This window comes from Pinus tabuliformis, chromosome 6 (genome assembly GCF_031772625.1).
Source record: "Pinus tabuliformis cultivar Carrire ecotype Pingquan chromosome 6, CPIR1, whole genome shotgun sequence".
Taxonomy (NCBI): Eukaryota; Viridiplantae; Streptophyta; class Pinopsida; order Pinales; family Pinaceae; genus Pinus; species Pinus tabuliformis.
Window position 1 is genome coordinate 238,717,303 of NC_142292.1, and position 22,295 is coordinate 238,739,597.

The window sequence follows — 22,295 nt, forward strand, 5'->3', positions numbered from 1 at the left end:
GGGAAGTTAGTGAATGATTTATGGAAAAGGAAGAAGGGGAAGTTAGACATGCCTCTCTTGAGCTGCTCCAAATGGATTTTTGCCTTGCAATTGTGATTTGAATAGATATAACACTTGAAAACATGAAATGGATCACAAATCATCATTCTGTCACCTCAGAACTGCCTACCCGGCCTACTTACCTAACATTATCTCTTCTTTTTGGTTTGGGTGCACTTGAACTAGCAAACCCAACTTTTCAACTTTTCTTTTTGCTATCATCCTATCTAAATCGATCCTTATGCCTTCCGGGGCTCAGATTAAGCTATTGAGCACCCTTGTTTCTCTACCTAGCTAAAATCTGCCAAGATTAAACAGTTTGGACAGATATTCATTCTCTATCTTCTAAAACAAGCAAGTTAAACCTAGGGAAGCCAAGATTAAGCTGTTTGGCCTTCCCTTAACTTAGAAATCCTTAAAAAATGGAACTTTTGCAGCATGGAAAAGATGAACATTTTTGGCATTTAAAATAGTCAATCATGCAATATGAAACCTATTGCAATAGGAGGCTAACAGAGTCTTTTATAAAAGAGTCCGTGTTACCAACCAAAGGTTTCAGGAGCTTAGCTACATACTTAGCTAATTCATAGGTAGGGGAACCAATGGTGTTAACAATTGGTCTAAGAGGGACCCCTTCCTTTTGGATTTTTGGTAATCCATAGATTCTAGGAATAACCTCACAGGAGAGAATCAACTTCTTTTTTATTTTATCATCCAGGCTGGTTTCCATGATGGCAACCAATCCTAAGACAGCTAAGCTTGCACGATTTTGTAAAGCTCAAATTATTTTGTAAAGCTCATTAAGAATAAAAGGGTGGATAAAGACGATATTCTAGTAAGTTTTGATGTGGTTTCTTTGTTTACAAAGATTCCTCTAGATGAAGCTGTTCATGTAATAAAGATGGCCACTGATCCTGAGATAGCTAAGCTTGCAGAGATTTGTTTACAATCCACTTTTTTCAGTTTTCAAGATCACTATTATGAGCAAATATCTGGTGTCTCCATGGGTTCCCCTCTCTCACCTATTGTTGCCAACTTATACATGGAGTACTTTGAAAGAAAAGCCCTTGACTCATACCCTTTGAAGCCAGCTTGGTGGAAAAGATTTGTCGATGACACTAACCTGAATTGGACTTATGGTAAGGTGGAGCTGGGGAAGTTTTTCAGTCATCTTAACTCTATATCTTCCGAGATCAAATTTACTATGGAGCTTGAAGAGAATGGTAAGATCCCCTTTCTAGATGTTCTAATCAGTAGAAAAGAGGATGGTACTTTGGGACACCAGGTCTACAAAAAGAAAACTCATACTGATAGCTATCTTCATGCTAACTCTTACCATCATCCTTCCCAAAAATCTGGCATCTTAAACACTCTAGCTGTTAGGGCTTTCAGGATTTCTGACTCGGATCACCTAAAAGAAGAGATTGAGCACTTAACCTCTGTCTTCAAAAACCTTGGATACAAAGAGTGGAGTATCAAGAAAGCTATAAGAAGAACTCAGGATAAGGCCCTCTCCAAGCATCCTCCTTAAGACAAGAAAGAAGATTCTGGGAAGGTCTACCTTCCATTCATCCAGGGGATTACAGATGAGATTGCAAAATTTTTAAGGAAGAATAACATAAACACTCAATTTACAACATGTGGAACTATAAGGCAGATGATGAGGTCAGTAAAGGATAACATTGATCGTCAACAACTCAAGGGTGTGTACAAGATTGATTGCTTTTGTGGCAAGAGTTATATTGGGGAAACAGGTCGATCTCTGAAAATAAGACTAAAGGAGCATGCGGCTGATACAAAGAATGAGAGATCCCGTACATTGGCCCTTGCGGAACACTTGTCCAAAACCAAACATCATGTGTGTCTAGATGATGCTAAAGTGATTGCAAGAGAGGATAATTATCACAAAAGCAAAATCAGAGAAGTCATCGAAATTATGAAATTTCCTCAAAACCTCAACAGGGACAATGGGAGTGAAATTAGTGGAAACTGGCTTCCCCTGATCAGACAAATAAACCCCTCTAGGCCTTTGGATGCATAGTATCAGGGATTTAATTAGATAAATTTAATTAAAATTTAATTAGATTAATTAAATCAAAATTAATTAATTTAATTTAATTTTATTATTTAATTAATTATATTAATTAAATAAAAATTGTAATTAATTCTAAATAAGAATTAAATAGAATTTCTCAAATAATTAATAATAATAAAATAAAAGAAAAAGAAAATAAAATTAATTAATTAAAGTAATTAATTAATTAATTAATTAAAATTAGGGCTAAACAATGAAGAATGGTAAATAACAATATATTAAATTAATTAATCAATTAAATTCAAATTAATCAATTAAATGAAAATAAAACAATAAGTAAGAATTTAATTAATTAATTAATTAATTAACCCAATAAAATAAAATAAAAACAAAATTTGTTAATTAAATTAATAAAAACAATTGGAAGAAATGAAAAATTAAACTTATTCATGAATCAGATATATCAATTAAAAATATTTTAGGTTCTAGGTAAATTTATAGGAATAATTAAAGATAAATAAATAATTAATTAAAACTTTTATAATTTTTTTTTTGAAAATAATAATAATAATATAAATAAATAAAAATAAATGAAAAATTGTTTATATAAGTGTCGGTTTCTTAAAAATTAGGGATATAGGTTTATTTATACCCAGTCGTTATAGCTCTTCTCTGAATAAGTTTTCATTCATATTCTTTCTGATTTACTCCTGATGATGGACCCCCTTTGGGGTTTGAAACGTTGACAGAATGAACACGAAACTGTGGATAATCCAGCTCATACCACTACAAAAAACTACCATAGAAGCTTAAAAATTATTTTGTAAATTTAATAATTTTGGAAGTGGTCTTCTTCTTCATATTTTCTTGTTTTTTTTTTTTTTTTTTTTTTTTTTTTTGTAGTGAGGTTTTTATTGATTTGCATATTTAAAGAAGAAGTTCGATATTTTGCATTTTCGATATTTTACATATTTATATATCATTAATTAAATTTTCAATCCAAATGAAATAATTGTCTCTAAAAAACAAATATAAAATTATATATAAAAAAAGACAAAAATCAAAAATAAAAAATGTTAAAAAACAATTATCTTATAAACCATAAAACAATTTGGAAAACAAACAAAATTATCTATCTATATATATATATATATAAAATTAAGTCAGTAAAAATTGAGGAAAAGTAAAAACATTAGCAAAAACTAGGAAAAAAATTAAAAACAAACTAGTTAAAAAATAAATAAATAAACAAAATAAGAAAATAGAAAATTAATGAAAAAAATTAAAAGAACTAGTAAAATTAATATTTTAAAAAAACAAAAAATGTTAAAAAAATTTATCTCACAAACCATAAAAGTATTTGGAAAACAAAAAAACAAAATTAATACACATATATATATATATATATATATATATATATATATATATATAAAGTAAAAATAGAGAAATTAAAAAAAAAAATTAGAAAAAACTGGGAAAAAAAAAAAAAAAATTAAAAACAAACTCGCTTAAAAAAAAAATAGAAATTAATGAAAAAAATTTAAAAACTAGTAAAATTAATATTAGAAAAAACAAAAAAAAATTCAAATTATAAAAATAAAAATAAAAAATGTGTATTTTTTATTTAAAAAAAATGTAATTATTTTTTATTAAACATATATATTTTGTTTAATTTTTTTTTTTTTAAACAATCTTTTTTATCATTAAAAACAATTTTTATTTTTTATTTAAAAAAAAAATATTCGACCTACCTTTTATATTAAAAAAAAAAAAAATTAAACCTACATTTTATATTTAAGAAAAAAAAATTAAAATTTACATTTTTTTCATCAAAAAAAAAATATAAATTTTTTTAAACAATATTTTTTTTATTTGAAAATATAAATAATAAAAGACATTTTAATTTTTTCTAAACCAATTTATTTTTTATTTTTAATTTAAAATTTAAAAAATTAACATTACTTTTCTTTTAGTAAAAAAAAAAAATTCTGGTGGCCCTTCGCCCCCCTGTCGCCCGTGGTGTCGCTGTCGTGGGTGGAGGGGCCTGCGCGTAGGCCCTCTGCCCACAACAGCGCCATCAGGGGCAGCGGGGGGTGGGCTGGCGATTCCTGGAATAGTCGGCCCGCCCGCTTGTTGCCCCTAGTGGTGGGCGGAAGGCCCCGGAATCGACGGCGCTCCCCTAGGTCGCTCGTGGTGGCGCTGCCATGGGTGGAGGGTCTGCGTGCAGGCCCCTCCATCCATGGCAGCGCCACCACGGGCGGCCGGGGGACGGGCCGGCGATTCCCACGGCAGCGCCACCACTGGCGGCTGGGGAGCGGTCTGGTGATTCCTGGAATCGCCGGCTCACCCCAGGCCCTCCGCCCATGGTCGTGCCACCACGGGCAGCGGGGGCAGAGGGCCACCGTAGTTTTTTTTTTTTTAATTAAAAAAACACAATGTTAATTTTCAAATTTTTAAAATTTAAAATTTTATTTTTAATAATTTTGTAAATTTTAAATTAAAAAAATTTAAATTGGTTTAAAAAAACTAAAATATTTTTTATTATTTATATTTTTAAATAAAAACAAAAAAAATAGTTTTAAAACAAAAAATTATAATTTTTTTTAATAAAAAAAATTGTTTAAAAAAGAAATGTAAATTTTACTCTTTTTTTTAATAAAAAAAATAGTTTAAAAAAAAAGAAATGTAAATTTTAATTTTTTTTTGATATAAAATGTAGGTTTAATTATTTTTTATTTTCTTTTAAATATAAAAGGTAGGATTAATAATTTGTATTTTTAAAGAAAAAAATAAAAATAAAAATAAAAATTATTTAAAAACAAATTATAATTTTTTTTTAGTAATAAAAAAGATTGTTTAAAAAAAAAAATTATTATTTTTTTAAATAAAATATGTATGTTTAATAAAAAATAATTACTTTTTTTTTAAATAAAAAATACGCATTTTTTTGGTTTTTTTTTATACATAATTTGATTTTTTTTTTTGTTTTTTTTTTAATATTAATTTTTCTAATAAAGTTTAGGCTTCTGTGATCCATATTATGTTAGAGAAAGATTTCGGCGAAAATGATTTTCCATGTGATTTTCGCCGAAATCTTTCTCTAACATTAATTTTTCTAGTTTTTTAATTCTTTTCGTTATTTATTTTTTTTAAACTAGTTTTTTATTTATTGATTTATTTTTTTTCCTAGTTTTTGCTAATGTTTTTTTTTTTCTAATTTTTTTTTTTTTTTCCAAATTCTTTTATGTTTTGTGAGATAATTTTTTTTAACATTTTTTTTTTTTTGTCTTTTATATATATTTTTATATTTGTTTTTTAAGTAATCAACATTTTAATCTTAATTTTAGTAGTTTTAATTTTTTTTAGATCTTAGTTGTTTTTAATTTTAATTTTTACTTTTTTTTTTTGTTTTGTTTTTTTTTTTGTTTTTTTTTTTTTTTTCTATTTTCTATTTTCACCTACTTAATTTTTTGTTTATTTTAAATGTTTTTTATTCTTTTCCATATATATATATATATATATATAGATATATTGCCAACTTTTTTTTTGGTTTACAAGATAACTCTTTTTTTCCCCATTTTTTAAAATATTTTTTTACTATATATATATATATATATATATATATATATATATATATATATAGTTTTTTAATTTTTATCACTAATTTTGTTTTTCTACATTTTTATGATTGATTTTTTTTTTTTTTTTTTTTTTTTTTTTTTTTTTTTTTTTTTATTTTATGTTTTGCTTTTAGTATATATTTTAATCTATGTTTTGTTTTTTTTTTTTTTTTTGTGTTTTTTCATTGTTTTTTTTTTTTTTTTTTTAATTTTATGTTTTCATTATTTTTTGAAATTTAATCTTTTCCGGGGTCATCATAAAATATTTTATGCCATTATTTCGAAATGTTGAAATTTTACTTTTGAAAAAAAAAAGTGTTCTCCCAGAATTAACCCTTTTCATTTTGAGGGTGTTTTTTGGATAATTTTTTCACAAAAAATTGGTTTTCACTATCATTTTTAAAACATGTTGAAAATTTACCCAAGAAAAGAAAAGGTGTTATTCCAACATCAACACTTTTCATTTTTAGCACTGTTATTGATGTTTTTTCGGGGTTTTTTGGCCAGAGTTCCTGTTTTGAGTTTATAGTTCCTGTTTCAAAGTTTACATTGTTAGGAAAGCCTGTAAAGGTGGTGTGCTGGAAATGCAGAAAGGAAGGGCACTACAAAAGGGACTATAAATCTAAAGCTCCTAATAAAGGAAAGGGATCTGATGATGCTCCCTTTGCAGAGGCAACAACCACCACAGGTGAAGGTGGGGATGTGTACTTGTCTTCTTCAAGTACACATGTAGATCATGAGGCATGGTTGATTGACTCAGGTGCATCCTTTCACTTCACTCCCCATAGAGAGTGGTTCTGCGAGTATGAGAAATACGATGGTGGTGATGTCTTATTAGGAGATGATAGGAAGGCTAGAATTGTTGGTCACAGAAAAGTAAAGTTGAAGTTGCAAGGTGGAAGGTTTAGAACAATTTCGAGTGCTATGCATATTCCTGCATTGGCCAGAAATCTAATTTCTGTAAGCAAGTTGGACGATGCAGGCGTAAAAACAGTGTTCAAGAAGGATACTTGCAAAATGGTTCGGGGATCACTAGTATTAATGCGGGGAGTTCAGATTGGAACTCTTTACAAGCTGCAAGGTAGCACTATTATTGATGGGTGCAACAATTCTGTGGTTCCTGAAAGTGGAGTAGAAAATCCAGTGGTCTCTGGAGAGAAGACCATGTTGTGGCATCAAAGGCTTGGACATATTGGAGAGAAAGGCCTTCAAATACTTCATGGTAAGGGTATGGTAGAAGGTATGAGTAATAGCTCTTTGGATTTTGATTTCTGTGAAAATTGTGTATATGGGAAGTAGAATTGGGCGAGTTTGCCCTCTGGTAGTAAGAGGGCGAAACAGATATTAGAACTTTTTCACAGTGATGTGTTTGGACCTGTGAAGATTCCATCACTGGGTAAGTCTGTGTACTATGTATAATTTATAGATAACTTCTCAAGGAATACATGGATATATTTCCTTAAGAAGAAATCTGAAGCCTTTGACAGGTTTAAAGAATTTAAGGCTCTTGTGGAAAATCAGATAGAGAAGAAGATAAAGGTGTTGAGGACAGATAATGGTAGAGAGTTTTGCAGCAAGGAATTTGAAAAATTCTGTAATAAGTGTGGTATAGGATGACAGAAGATTACTCCATATACACCTGAGAAAAATGGAGTTGCAGAAAGAATGAATAAGAAATTACTGGAAAGGGCAAGAAGCATGCTCAGTGGTGCTGAGTTAGGACAAAAATTCTGGGCAGAGGCGGTAGATACTGCATGTTACCTGGTCAATAGGTCAACTTCATCAGCGTTGGAGGATAAGACTCCACAAGAGGTATGGACTGGTAAGAAACCCTCTCTTTCACATCTGAGGGTATTTGGATGTTATGTATATGTACATGTTGCAAAGGAGAAATGAACCAAGTTGGATAGTAAATATGAAAAGTGCATCTTTATTAGGTATAAGGATGGTTTAAAGGGCTATAAGCTTTGGAACCCAGTCACAAGGAAGGTTGTGTACAACTGAGATGTGGTGTTCAGAGAGGTAAAAGATGTTATTAAACATGAATTCCAACCAAAGGAACCTGAGAAGATAGAGTTTGAGCTTAAGGAAGAAGAATCAGACCCTACAGTAGAGGAGGAATTAGAAGATGAAGAGCCAAAAACTCTGGGTGTGAGAGGATCAGTTCGAGAAAGAAAGCAGTCAGAAAGGTATAGTCCATCTACTTTTTGTTCAACTTTTTCTTTATCTATTACTGACGATGATCCCAAAACTATGAAGGAAGCAGTGGATTCAAAGGATGGAAAACTCTTGAAAGATGCCATGGTTGATGAAATGGCATCTTTGCACAAAAATGAGGCTTGGGATCTGGTGGAGTTGCCGGCTGGAAGGAAACCCATTGGCAGCAAATGGGTGTTCAAGAAGAAGACAAATGCAGAAGGAAAGGTGGAGAAATACAAAGCTCAGTTGGTAGCAAAAGGTTATTCCCAAGTGCCGGGAATTGATTTTGGTGATATTTTTTCTCCTGTTTCCAAGGTAACTTCTATTAGATTACTTTTATCTATTGCTGTTGCTTCTGATTTTGAGGTAGAACAGATGGATGTGAAGACAACCTTTCTTCACGGGGATTTGGAAAAGGAAATCTACATGAAGGAACCTGAAGGCTTTGTGGTGAAGGGTAAGAAATAACTGGTATGCAAATTAAAGAAGTCTCTGTATGGGTTAAAATAGTCACCAAGGATGTGGTATTAGAAATTTGATACATTTATACGGGGACTTGGCTTCACCAGAAGCAAAGAAGATCACTGTGTGTATTTCAAATTAATTGGTGACCATGTTATTTAGCTGGTCTTGTATGTGGATGATATGTTTCTGGTTGGAAATGACAAAGAAATTATCTAGAATTTGAAGACCCAATTGTCCTCCAAATTTGACATGAAAGATCTTGGTGCCGCAAACTATATTTTGGGCATGGAAATTAAAAGAGATTGAGCAAAGAGGAAGCTTTGGTTAAACCAGAGGAAGTATGTCGAGACAATACTACAGAGGTTTAATATGTAGGATAGTAAATTGGTGAAGGTTCCTATTCCTATAGGTGTGAGGTTATCTATTGAACAGTGTCCCAAGACACAAGAAGAGGAAGAGGACATGTCCCGTGTTCCATATGCAACTGGAGTCGGTAGCCTGATGTATGCAATGGTCTATACTAGACCAGACATTGCACAGGCAGTGGGAGTATTGAGTAGGTTTATCTCAAAACCAGGGAAGGAGCATTAGACAATAGTGAAGTGGGTTTTCAGGTATTTATGTGGCACTAGTGATTATGATTTGTGCTACCAAGGAAGACCAGGATTGGACAGAATGTTGGATATTCATGGCTTTGTTGATGCAGACTGGGCTAGAGATCTGGATCAGAGATAATCTACAAGTGGGTATGTGTTTAACCTATTTTGAGGTGCAGTCAATTGGATGAGTAAGAAACAATCTGTAGTGGCACTATCAACTACAGAGGCAGAATACATGGCAGCCACTCATGCAAGCAAGGAAGCAGTTTGGTTGCAGAGATTGTGTTCAAGTATGGGGTTAGTACAGGGAGCTATAAGGATAGACTGTGATAGCCAAAGTGAAATTTCCTTGGCAAATAACCCCGCATATCATTCAAAGACAAAGCACATTGATGTTCAGTATCACTTTTTGAGGGATATGATAGAAGACAAAAAGGTGTTGCTGGTAAAGGTGGACACCTTGAAGAATACTACAGATTCATTGACAAAATCTGTGAGCTCTGAGAAGTTCTCTTGGTGTAGAGAGACAATGGGCATTTCAAGGCTAGAAAAATGACTAATCTTTCTTATGGCCCCCCTGTGCAAAGAAAACAAAAAGTGGGAGAATGTTGGGTTGTGTTATATTCTTTCCACGACTTGCCCACATAGTTAACTGTGGGTTTAGAGGGGGGGCGGAGCCCCCCTTCGTTGCGCCGATTGTGTAGTGGGTTGGGGGTCACAGGGGGTTTGAGGCATACCCATAACCCCACTTTATGGGGTCCAGTGCAACACTCTAGAAAATTTTGGTTTTGGACCCCATCTTAGGTTGGGTGGACCCACCTATTCTTTTGTGCATGTTTTTCGCACATGTTTTTGGATGCGATGGTTTTCGGTCCATGGTATTGGACGCGATGGTTTTTGGTCCATGGTATTGGATGCTTTGGCATGTATAAATATGTATTATAGCATTGAAAGGAATATAATAAAAAATCAAGCTAGTAGTCCCGGTTTTGGGATCTAGGGAAAGATATTTGTGTATATGTGTTTTATGTGTTATGCTCTCACATTATTTATTTTTTGTGTTTTAAAATTTGTATGCATGTAATTTCTGTACGGGGTTAAAACCTACATGGGAAGTGGTCAACATCCAAGCGAGGGGTTTGCAGGGGTTTCTAATTTAGAATATTCTAGGAATCCATAATTTGATTTATTCTATTGAATTATTGTTGTTCTAGCTTTTAGGAGTAAACTCATGACTTCATGAATAGTGGGAGGAGTGAATATAGTTTTTAGCAAAGGGTTTCTTAGGATGCACAGTAGGTTTCTTCAGTTTAGTAAGGTTTTTAAATAATTTAATTAAGTAACCTTTTATAATTACTGTGAAAAGGTTAAGTAGAGGGCCGTTTTGGTTCTTTCAAGAATACCTGGAAAAACAGAGACTTGGTGTGCAATCATGGTTCTATGGTAGCAGCGGAGGTTTTTGAGGCTTCAATTTTTTGTGTGCTGGTTCAATTTGGAGCATGGTAAATTTTAGTGGAGAATTATAGCCCAAAGGCGAAATTTGAGGGTTTTTACATTTTAAGAGGGCGAATTTTTTATTAAAAACCCTTTTCATATAGTTAGCCCAAATTCTACTTAATATATATATATATATATATTTAGCCCAAAATAAAAAATGGCCGGATAAACTAACCGAACCATCATTTGGCCCGATTCGCTGGTTTTGGTAAATCGTATTCCCTTAAAATCGTCGAATTTTGATATTTGCCCCTGGTTTGGGAGATTAAAATGATTTAATACCTCACATTGGGCTCAATTTTTTATAATACCATGGGCCAATACCACATGCCCAAAAACCATCTCTCATTTCACAATCAAAATATTTATGAATATTTTATTGAATTTAATTTTATAACATTTTTAAATTAATTCTAAAAGAAAAAATATTATAATTACTTTTAAGATATATCTAAATTCCTTATCACATTCAAATATATGAGATATAAATAATAGTTATAAATTAAGATCCATTTATCATATAAGTTAGTCTAATAATTTTGTAACCATATTTAAACTTTATTAATAAGCACATAAAAATTTAATACTTATAATATAACAATTTTTTTAACCATGGATATTTACCCCCACTTTACCATGGACATTATTAAGTTTTTTTCCGAGGAAAAAAGCACAACTTTTTATTAATACTGTAAAAAGTTTTTGTACATATAGTTCAAAAGCCATGAGGAGGCTTAATAAGAACACATTCTGCTCAACCCAAAGGGAGCTATTTTGCTGTCATTTGTAAAGCTGTTGGAGTCTCCTCCCAGAGGATGTAAAAAACAGTATAAGAGCATGTACATAAGTAAACCTGGGGTCACCTTCATAGAAGGATAAACAACCCCAGAAAAAACCAAAAACTGTAAATATCTGTCATCCAAAACTAGTATAAACAAAGAGTTTTGTGAATAGTCTGACAAACTACATGCTATAAGCCGGTAACAGAAAGCTGAAAAGGAAAACAAATATACAAAGACCAAAACCACTATACAAAAACTGAGAAAAAAGCTGTCAAAAATGAAGATCTATCCTGAGATCAAAGATCCTGTGCATAAGGGGGTTGATCTGTTCTGAAAGACTACCCCTGTCTGGTCTCTTCTATCGCCCAGTTGCCCGGATCCTGTTGTAGACCAGCCTTAGATAGCTGATCTGCCTCCTCGTTCCTGTCCCTGTATATATGGAAAATTGACAACCTGTTAAAAAAAGTCTTCAGATAAGTAATTTCTTCAACAATAGTTTTCAGAATCTGGTTTTGACAATTTGCATTTCCATTGACCCAATTTATGACATTTTGTGAGTCTCCAAAAATCTGTATGGTGTTGATGTTTCTGGAATGTAGCTAGCATAAGAGGTATCTCAAGGCCGAAAGTTCAGCGAAGTTGTTGGTGCCAGTACCCAAACCAACAGAAGCTTTTAAAGAATGTTCGGGATTGATGAGGATATACAAACCAGCTCCAGCTCTATTATTTTGGGAAGCCCCATCAAAATAACCACACGGAATACCCTCCTGAATATTGATATGTTTTTGTTTTGCTTTGGACTTTTTGTCCTCGGGCGGAGGCAAAGTTGAATAAATGGCTGAGATATTAGAAGCTATAACAGAGGAAGGAGTATCCTTATCATGAAACAGACTCTTGTTTCTAGCGAGCCAAACTCCCCAACAGAAAAGAAGTGGCAGGTTCCTCATATTCCCTTCCGGATAGGATTTCCACCATTTCCTCCAAGCATCATCCAAAGGATCTTGCCCCCACTGAGCTTTTACCATAAGAAGAGCAGTGACCTCCTCCCAGATCTTCCTTGAGAGAGCACAGGTGGTGAAGAGATGATTGGTGGTTTCCTCTTTAGATTTACATAAGGGGCATCGCCCTGGCCCAAATAAAAACCTTTTCTGTAATGTTTCCCATGTTGGAACCTTCCTTTTTAGTATACACCAAAGAAAGAGCCGTGACTTAGCAGGGCATTTTAATTTCCATATATCTTTTGCCCACCAATCCGGAACTCCCCAGCCTTTCTTTCCCATAAGAAAAGAATAACCATCTTTAGGAGAATACTCCCCAAAATTGCTATGTGCCCATAACAAGCAGTCAGGTTCGTCCTTAATCCTGATATTGGATCTTTGCAGTTCTTTAATGAAAACCGCCCATTCATTCTTCCATCTAATGTTTAACCCAAGTTCTTCATCGTCCTTCCAGGCCTGTCCCCAGATCGTGGACTGACCCACTTTTTCCACCTGATTTAGTGTTGAAATACCTTTTGAATCAAGGTGTCGAAGAAAGCCTGGGGATAGGGCATAAACTTCATTGCATCCTATCCAAGGATCCCTGCCAATCCTGACCTGTCTCCCATCTCCCACTTTCCAAGCTAGTCCTTGCTCAATCACTGAAAAGGCTTCCACTGTGGCCTTCCAGACTGCTGAGGGATTTTTTACCTTCTTGTTTTGACTCCGGATCCAATCTTCCAAAGGCATTGGGTCTATATACTTCCTTTTCACCACCCTGGTCCACAGATTTTCCATGGTGATGAGCCTCCACCCTGATTTTGCTGCTAATGAGATGCTGAACTCTGGGAGTCTCTTTATCCCCCAACCTCCCCATTGTTTAGGTCTGGCGATTTTGTCCCAAGCCACCCATGGTAATCCCGATGAATCCTTATTGCCTGCCCAAAGGAATCGGCAACAAATTCTTCTAATTTTCTCCATTACTCCTTTGGGGATCCAAGTTAGGGCTGTCCAATACACTGGTATAGCTAATAGGACTGATTTAATAAGGGTCAATCTACCGGCTCTGGACAGCCATCTAAAGCTCCAGTGAGATATTCGAGTTTCTATCTTTGCTATAAGCCAGTTCCAATCATCTTTTTTGTAGGCAACAGGCTTTAACCAAAAGCCCAGATATTTGAATGGAACTTCTAGAGGTTGACTTGGGAAAGGAAAAAGTTCAGCCATTTGATTTCTTCTCCTTCTTTCAAAATCGGCCATACAAACTTGTGATTTCCCAGAATTTATCTGCATTCCTGTTGCTTTTAGAAAAAGATCAAAGATGCATTTTAACTCCTTTAATTCACTACCAGTACCATTAGTGAAAATCAGAATATCATCAACAAAAAGAAGGTGGGTAATGAAGAGATTAATTGCAACCTCGATACCTTTTACCTTTCCCTCACTTCTGGCTTTGTGGATCAGTCTGCTGAGCCCTTCTGCCACAAGGAGGAACAGGAGGGGGGACAATGGGCACCCTTGTCTGAGGCCTCTCTGGCTGTTGAAGAAGGGGGAGGCTGCTCCGTTGACCAAAACAGCAAAACTAACATCTGTGATGCACCCCATGATCCAACTGATGAAAGGATAGCTGAAGCCCACATGTGATAATAGCATCCTGAGATAAAGCCAGCTGATTCTATCATATGCTTTGGAAAGGTCAATTTTAAGAACAGCTCCCTTCTTTTTCTGCGTTTTGATACTGTGGATAACCTCCTGGGCAACCCCAATGGCTTCGTGGATCTGCCTGCCATCCAGGAACCCAAATTGTTCCATTGATATATTCCTTGACAGGATTGGTGCGATTCTGAGTGCTATAACCTTCGAAATAATCTTGTAAATACAATTACATAAAGAGATAGGTCTAAAGTCTTCAAAACTGTCCGGCTCATCCTTCTTGGGAATTAGGGCGATAAAAGTAGAGTTAAAGGGCCTGTAGACAACTCCTTTCAATCTGGACTCTTCTACTACATCAGTTATCTCTGTTCCAATCTGTTCAAAAAAATGGAGAAACAATTCTATAGTCCAGCCATCAGGGCCTGGGCTTTTGTCTTTGCCCATAAGCTTCATAGCTGTTTCAATCTCCTCCTTAGTGACCGGAACAGTGAGGTCTTCTGCTTCATCTTCCTCAATGAATCTAGGAAAACATTGCACAGTTTTGAAGACTTCTGCGATGGTAGCCTCTCCCGGATCTGCAAAGATATTTTGAAAATGTCTTTTTCCTAAACCAGAAAGCTCTGGGAAGGAACTGACTTCTCTCCCTTCATCATCTTTAAGGTGCCAGATAGTATTTGAAGATTTCTGTCCTTTTGCATAATTATGGAAAAACCTAGTGTTCTCATCTCCAGCTTTTAACCAAATTGCCCTACTTTTAATCCTCCACTCTTCCTCCCTATCCAACAGAATTTTGTTTTGTTGTTTTTCCAATTGAAAGATTCTGTCCTTTGAAATCTGTGATGAGTATCCATCTGTGTCCATACTCTCCAACTGCTTCAGCTCCTCCCTTATACTGATCAGCTCCTCATTTTGTTTTAATTTTCTGTCTTTAGCCCAGGAAATTGTAGCTTTCTTCAATCTTTTTAAATTCTCCATGAATAAAAAACATTTATCCTCTCCAGCATTGGGGTCAGGGTGATCCCAAGTTTCATTAAACAGGTTGCCATATGAGGGGTCTTGAAGCCAAGCAGGATTGAATTTAAAAGGAGCCGGAGGTTTGTGAGGAGGAATAGCAATGTCTAAGAAAATTGGGAAATGATCTGAATTCCCTATTTCCTCCACCCACTGTCTGATCAGAGGAGCTTTAGAAGATAAAGACTCCGTTATAAGAAATCGGTCTATCCTTTTGGCAATCCGTCCTTCTCCTACTCTGCGATTTCTCCATGTAGGCTTCAGCTTAGTTGGGGAGGGATCAATTAGTTTCTGCTCCATGATGAGGTTAAAGAAAAAATCGGAGAGGGGGTCTTCTCTGGCAGAAGGGCCCCAAGCTTCAGCTCGACCCATAGAAAAATTTAAGTCACCTCCCATGATCATCAGCTGTGAATTCATAATGGGTTTGGTCATCAATTCTTCCCAGAAAGATTCCCTTTCTTGACATGGCCCATAGATATTTACAATGGTGATGGGAAAAGAGAAGTCTGGGGAAATAATCTCCATACCCAAAACATTTTTCATCCCCCAGCGGTTGATGGCTTTAACCCTCCCTTCTCTATACCCAATTGCAATGCCCCCCGAATGGCCAGAGGCATCCATAGCAATGAAAACCCACCCTGGGAGTAGGGTTTTAAGCATCGGTTCAATCTCAGAAGCCTTCCCCAGAGTTTCTTGCAGAAAAATAACATCTAGATTAGAATTAGTTATCCAATCTTTCAAGGCCAGTTTTTTCGGTTTACTAGCCAAACCCCTGCAATTCCAAGATGTTAGGATCATTTAATAACACCCTCTGGGGGAAGAACTGCTCTAAGAACCCCCGTGATCGAATGTTGTTTTCCATCTGCCACATCCAATTTGGCTTTAAGTTTTGCCTTTGATATGTCTGATTTCCTTCCTCGTTTGTTTTTGGAACTGTTATGTAAATGTATTGGTCCCAGGCCCCCTACAGACCCCCGATCCTCAAGGTTCCCTCCCGATGATCTCAGGTTATAAGGGCCGAGTGGTCGGGTTACAGGGAGGGAAAGAGGAGGCCATTTATCTTCACAATTTATATCCAAAGACGGTAAAGCTTCGACTATGGTTTCCACACTCGGACATGTTATTGTATGGTCCATAATATCATCATTGAAATTTACTTGCTCTTGATTTGATAGAGGAGCATTATTTACATTAACAATTTTTTGTTCAGAAGGAATAAGAGAAGGAATAGAAGTCCCGGGAGACATACCCTTTTCCGGTTCGTTGTTTTGATCAGGATTTGCATTTTCTTCCTCAGCGAGCCCTTCCACCGCTTCCGCTTCTGTATTGTTCTCCTCCGCATCTACCTCCGGAATCATGTCATTTACCTCAGCAGCCTCCTGAGATTGATATCCTTCGTCCGCTGACTCCTTTACATTCTCCTCCGACTCCATATTCCTTGTTACTTGTGTTTCCGGCCCTTCGTGCTCCAACGGCCTTTGAACCTCTGCTTGAGCATTATCTCTATTGGCTGTAGTCCTACGGAAATGTCGCCTTCTTCTCATTTGTGGGCAGTCTTTTGCCAAGTGCCCATACTCATGGCACTGATGGCATCGGAATGGCAGGTACTCATAATCTAGTATCTGCTCGTATACATAGTCACCGAATTGTAGGTTGATTTTTTGCGCCAATCCTCCACTCGGGTTGAGCATTACAAGTATGGACATTATTAAGTTGTGAACATGCTTTGTTACAATACCATGGACCAATACCATGACTTATCAATACCACATGCCCAAAAACTATCTCTCATTTGACAATCAAAATATTTTATAGTTTTTTTTTTTAATTTAATGTTGTTACATTTTTGGTATGGAAAAGATATTGTAATGTCATGTTATGTTATCTAGACATTATGACTCAATCAAATTTAAAAAATTGATTAATTAATTAATTAAAAATCAAAATATTTTGACTCAATGAAATTACATAAAAATAGAAATTACATTAAAAAGATAAAATTAATAATTATAATAATTAATAATTAAATAAACCTAGATCCATTTTAACTTTGGATCTATCTAAAGATTTGATAATTAATAACCCTATGTTAAAATGAAAAGTCTACGCTATTATTTTATGTAAAAAAATTAGGTTATTATTTTTTTTAATCAATTTTTGTTGAATAAAGGTATATTTCAAATAAAAGTAAAAATAACTCTATGTAAAAATGATAATTCAACATTATTGTTTTTTTATTATATCAAGAGATATTGTTTTGTCCATTACTGGTTTTTGAGCTCAAGGTTTATAAGAACCCATGGTATTTATGTGGAATATATCTATTTAAACGGGGGAATTATACCATCCTAAATCCATCTTTTCATTCCCCCTCTTTCTCTCTCTCTCTCTCAGTTTTATTCACATTTTGCATTATCCTTAACTGTTGATCTTTCAATATTTGTCTATCTCTCAAGCTTAGAGAGGGATGGATCTTGGCTCGTGTATATCTAAAGAGAGGTATGCTATGAATTCTTAAAGTAGTGTACTTGGATTTTCAAAATGTAAGATTTTTTTTACAAAGGGATATCTTAAAGTAGTATACTTGGATTTGCAAAATGTAATTTTTTTTTTACATAGGGATATCGTTTACTTTTGATTATGGTCTTGCCTATTAAGTGCCCATATTCTGGGTTTGATGAGTTTTGATTATGGTTTTGATCAGGTGCAATGTATATGATCCTTTCCTATTAAGTGTCTATATTCTAGTTTTGATCAGGTGAAGCATCTATGACCCTTGTCTATTAAGTGCCCATATTCTAGCTATCATTTGGGAGGTATTTTTATTGCATCCAAGGATGTTGTCTTGTTCTATGAAGTTACCAGTGGTTTTTGAGCTCTAGGTTTATGAGAACCCATGGTATTTCCCATGATATTCATGTGGAATATAGTATTTTTAAAGGGGGAATTAAACTAGCCTAGATCCATCTTCTCCCTCTTCCTCTTCCTATGCGTCAAAACCATCAGTTTTGATTCTCATTTCCCACTCGCTAGGTTTTGATTCTCATAAACTAGCCTAGATCCATCTTCTCCCTCTTCCTTTGGGTATCCCTTGAAACCCTCGGTTTTGATTCTCATTTCCCACTCACTAGGTTTTGATTCTCATTTCCCATTCACCTTAACTAAGTATGGATCTAGGTTGGTGTGTATCAAAAGAGAGGTATATTGTGAATTCTTAAAGTAGTATACTCTGATTTCCAAAATCTAAGGTTTTTCTACATACGCATATAGTTTATTGGATTTGCAAAATGTAAGGTTTTTTTATATAGGGATATGGTTTACTTTTGATTATGGTTTTGATCAGGTGAAGCATCTATGACCCTTGCCTATTAAGTGCCCATATTCTACATATCACTTGGGAGGTTTGCATAGGTTGATCATGGTTGTGAAACCCTATTCCAAAACAAAGACATCTATCCACTTAATTAATATTTTTTTTCATTTTAAATTAAAATAAAAATCAATAATATGAAAATATCAATTATGGGGCTAAAAAAAAGCTAGAAGCACCAGTAGTCGTTGGAAGATTTCAGGTTTTCTAATATCATGAGAAAATTGTTTTTTTTGTTGCTTTATATTTTATAGTTTGTGTACAATAAAATATGGTATATTAACGACTTAATCACTTTCTATCTTAATGGTTATTTTTTTAAAATTCATTTAAATTATAATTAATTAACTTGATATAAAAATTATTGATGAGACGATATTATATAAAGGGAAAGTGATTTGATAATTATAATTACAAGTTGTCTAAATTTGTGAGTGAATGATTATCTTCACTTTCAATTTCTGAATTGAGATATAATTAAATTTGTAATGGTTTATTTATATAATCATCACTCGAACATGATATTTTTCCACAAGGAGGTCACTCACAAAACATAATAATAAAAAATATATTATTTAGTTCCAAAACTAAAGAGGTCATTTCAAGTTACAAGAGTTTGTCTAATATATATATATATATATATATATATATATATATATATATATGAAAATTAACCATCATGCAATATAATATTAGGTTGACTCCGTTAAATTAAAACATAAATTATTATTTTAATATGATAACTATAATTATTATTTTATATGTGTCCTTTGAGGTATCCTAAAGTGTTGTTATATTCTAGCTAGTCCATTTTTTATCATGTTAAGGAAACAGTCATAGTACCTAAGGTGACCATGTATATTCATTTTCAAATTTAAATATTTTGTAATAATTTTTGTCAATATAGACAATTTTAACATTGAAATTCACTAAGCAAAATCATAACAACACTTATCTACTAATCTCTCTCAAAACTACATCTCTCCCTCGACTTTTGTAATTAATATACATTTAAAAAATAAATATTCAAAATTGAAAACTAAATCTCTCCTTAGTTTCAAATGTTATATCAAATCTTTTTTAATTAGTACATATTTAAAAACTAAATATTCAAAACTTATTTTTATTCACACCAAGCGAAGTTTTTCAATGATGGTCTAAAATCCAAAACCCTAGTAGAAAATAAGATTCCTTGCCACATGATAGGCTTCTTTGCACTCAGATTGTTGGGAGGATGATACTAAGATGTAAAAACTGGAAATTCAAAAAATACTATAAGATAAAGAATAAATAAGTTAATTACATTATAATTTTTTTGAGTTGAATTGCAAGTCGCAACCCTCAAAATTTAACAGAACATTACTTAAATCATGATCAATCTATTTACCTGCTCGCAAATAGTAAAATCTCATCTTCCTTCTTAGCTCTTGCAAATATATGTAGGGCTCTACATTTTAAGGATGTCGCTTTGAAATGTTGAGCATTTTTGCAGGGAAAAAACCTCTTCTTTGACTGATGCGAGGGGTTCTCACTTATTTTTGGCTAGGGCTTTGTGTTTTGGGGTTTCATCTTGATACATAAAATTCCAAGGGAGGCGCGGGCTTATTATCATTGTTTTGCTTGGCCGCAGGAGTTTTAAGGTTGATTTCTATTGCAAACCTTTATGCGCTATAACCTTTCATGCTAATTTTCACCATGTAGATTTTATTAATATGTTCTTTTAGTATGTAATGTTGGATTTTTTATGTTTTTTAGTACTAAAAAGCTTTTGGATTGGGAATATTGTTGATACAATTGGGGCATACTTAATGATGGACATGGCTATACCTGTACAATTTGTTACAACAAAAAAATGGGAGAATTCTATCTCCAATACTCATATTTGTTCATCTCCATCTAAAGATAGGTAGGATGAGTAAAAAACATTTCACAAAATCCATGCTCTAACATAGCTACTTGACAACTATTTTACAAACTAATTATATAACAAGATACATAGATAGATCATTCCTAATTTTTCAATAGGCCTCAAAGGAAGTACCCAAACTCAATGAGCAAGGATTGTAATCCCAATGCTTTGTTCCATTTAAATTCTTGTTCTCACATTTCTTTCCCAGATTTCCTCCCTCTCATGACTGGCATAGATCTTAATGTTTGTTTAGCTACACTTGCATAAGTGAGAATTCTAATTGTTGGCATTATGTTTCAAGTGTTGTCCTTGATGGAAACTCACTCGGAGGTTGGTACAGGTGCTCAGAGGTTGGTACAGGTGATGGCAACTTAATCAGAGGACAGATCTCAGTATAGCAGGACAAGAAAGAGATATACGCAGGTTCATCAAGGAGAATCGGCGTGTACACGCAGGTTGGCTTCAGTAAAAGCGCGTACATGTGAAAAGTACCTTTGGTCCGTGGCAGTTAGTCCTTGGAAGTTGTGCCTATGGTTTTGGACCATGATGTCTCGACGGACGTGTTGATCCCTAGTCTCGAGGTTGATGGTATTGTGTTTCTATGGTTTTGGCTCTTGGTATTGAACAAGGCCTAAGGCTATATAAGGAGAAGATCATTAGGCAAAGTGATATGCATGGTGTGTCTGACGAAGTGAGAGGATCTGGTATTGCAGGTTATCTGTTCGGGACGTTTGGCAAGGGTCGGATCTGACAGCGAAAGCATAAGAATCTATTTCTAGATCTGCACGCGGGTTGCCTTTGGTGAAAGCGCGTATACACGCGGTTTTGGTACAGTGAAGTAGCGTATGCATAATAAGATTTGATATTTCAGGTTGCTGCTGATTCTGGTGGTTGTTGCAGAGTTCTGGGCTCTGGTTTGGGTTCTGTGTTCTTGATGACAGGGTTTCAGTGATTCAGTATTGGGTTGTTTAATGAATTATGATGCAAGTATAAGTTGATGATTGTATTGTGGTAATGTTTGTTTTGTTCTCTTGGATCCAGTATGAAAATGTATGAAACGTGGTCCCGGGAAGATTGTAGGTCGGCACCTACGTACTGGTAAATATATCAGCCAGTACAAGAGCCAAGGGGGTTGCAGCTCCCTTCCAGGAGCAGCTGGAAAACGAGTGAAGGTTGTAGCCTTTTGTAGGGTTGGCACCTACGTACTAGTAAATGGATCGGCTAGTACAAGAACTATGAGGGTTGTAGCCCTCTGCAGGTTGTAGCCTGCGTGCTGGTAAAGGACTGCACCAGTACATTGTAAAAGAAGTTTCTTATTAAAGAAGAAAGAGACGAATTGCAGCAGGTGGTTTTCACCCACATTGGGTTTCCACCTTATATCATGGTGTTCATGTGTGTGGCTCTTGTGTGATGTTCTGTTCTGTTATACTGCACCTGTTTACTGTTAATATGCTTAATAATGTTCTAATGCATTTACTGAAGATTAAAGATAACTGAATTATAAGATCTCTGGATATACGCTGGTTGCTTTAGACACAGTAGCGTGTACACGCGGGTTCACTTAATTGAAGTAGCATATATGTTTCTGAGCATGAAATTGGAAAATTTTTACTGATCTGATAATATTGATTCACCCCCCCCTCTCAGTATTATTTCCAACACTAATGTCTACCTTTGTTACCCCTAGGCTGAGGGAACATCTTCCCTCACTATCTCTACTCATTGTTCCACCCATGGATTATTAATTTGTTGTTTCACCATTTTTCCCTTATGTTTCTTCTCAATTTTTCCATTTTCACCTTTTTTATTTTTTGCACTTATCTTCTTCATGTCAATTTTCTAAGGACATATTGTGGCTCATTTCCCACTCCTCACTCATATATTTATATTCCAATACATGAGAAATATGTTTATATTCCATATGAGTAATATACATATTTTAGTCCTCGAGGGATTTCTTAGGAAACAAGTCTCATAGTCATTACAAGAAATACTCATTATGAGTCCAATACATTGTCACATGCAGGATTTCTCCCTACCACCTGCACTAAACCTAACTGACTTTCAATGAGAAATATCTTTATATTCCATATAAGGAATATACTTGTTTTGGTTCTTGATGGATTGGTTAGCAAGGCT